The sequence below is a fragment of the Olea europaea genome, unplaced genomic scaffold, assembly GCF_002742605.1.
Source record: "Olea europaea var. sylvestris unplaced genomic scaffold, O_europaea_v1 scaffold32388, whole genome shotgun sequence".
Lineage (NCBI taxonomy): Eukaryota > Viridiplantae > Streptophyta > Magnoliopsida > Lamiales > Oleaceae > Olea > Olea europaea.
The window spans coordinates 1-1,280 of record NW_019251260.1 but is presented as its reverse complement, the minus strand read 5'-3'; the positions used below and the strand labels follow the sequence as shown (position 1 = coordinate 1,280).

Here is a 1,280-nt window from a genome sequence, read left to right as displayed (position 1 = left end):
TGGGGATGAGAGTGTTAAAGCGTTAAGGCCGCACGGTTCTAGCATAGTTCAGGTGTAACGAAACTAGGCCCATGACAAGTATCATACATTACAATAAGGCACATGTGCACTGATTGTGAAATACACCAGGAACTATGTGATCTAACAGTAAAAAATTACACCCGACAAATTGGGGGAGTAAACGAGTTCAAATTGGTGCATCAGCAGGCGATGACACGGCTTTGACAACTAAAATGGGATCTCCCACTTTGATAGTTTTTCCCTTTCCTTGAGCGAGGGATTCAGCACATATCAAATTCTGTCCGAAATACACCTGCAAAGTGTTCCCAGTTCAAAAACACAGGTAGATAGATACGAGAAGTAACATGAAAACATTCAAATTAATACTTACTTTCTTCTGTTGTTTCTTGTTTGGAAACAAGAATTCATCAGAACGGAATTTCCTGAGCGTCTCAGTAGGCTCAGGACCTGCTACTGTAGTTTCTTGATTGATTGTGGGTACCTAATATAATGAGAAAATATTCAGCAAATGATTATTATTGTAGCATTTCAAAGATTATGGTAAACGTAGTGTTAAAATAAAGAAACTTGGCTAACTGCTGAATATCTAATCTTAACATTGTTATTGTAGCTCTCAGTTTCCTTCTTATCAGAGCTCATTTCCAGCCACGTCAGAAGCATGTTTCCTCATTGGAGTTTGCTATGAAACTCGTTGATTTAAACATAAGGCAGAAAAAAATCAGCATTACATTTGGACAATTCATACTTATAAAATTAGTCTACCTTGACCATAAGAAACAATGAATTTATTCACTGGTATTCCAATATAATGCTACTACTTAAGGCGTATATATTGTCAAAGAACAGAAGTACCAATGTTCCTCATCACTGAAAATCCACTTCCCTTTTTCTCAATATATAAGCAGTCCAAGCTCCATTTCTCGCAACTATTATCAGTGGATATTGAAACATTAAAAAATCACTTTCATAGGATACTGATACATTTAGCCCTTGTTTGAACTGATTTTCCCGACACTCATTTTCTACCACATTCTCAGAAATATCATATTCCACATTTCCCCATAACTTCTATCTACTTCTTAACCCCACGTACTCCAAAAAATCACTTATCACACACTTCTAAAAAAATTAATAACGATAAAAATTTATTGATTTTGCTACTTGTACATTAAAATTGTACATAAGAGGTTACATAATATGATGTAAAGAAAAAAGATTGGTTGAAAAAGTTGACAATGTCTTAAACGATAAAAATTTAT

General features: G+C 34.7%; 1 long non-coding RNA gene across 1 annotated transcript; it reads right to left on the bottom strand.

The window, feature by feature from the left end:
• Nucleotides 1-12: 12 nt before the first annotated feature.
• Nucleotides 13-1,221, bottom strand: LOC111385640. The gene is made up of 2 exons (XR_002701087.1): nt 392-1,221; nt 13-313 (listed from the first exon to the last, which is right to left on the bottom strand). It is a non-coding gene; the product is annotated as an uncharacterized LOC111385640 (long non-coding RNA).
• Between the last annotated feature and the right edge of the window lie 59 nt (nt 1,222-1,280).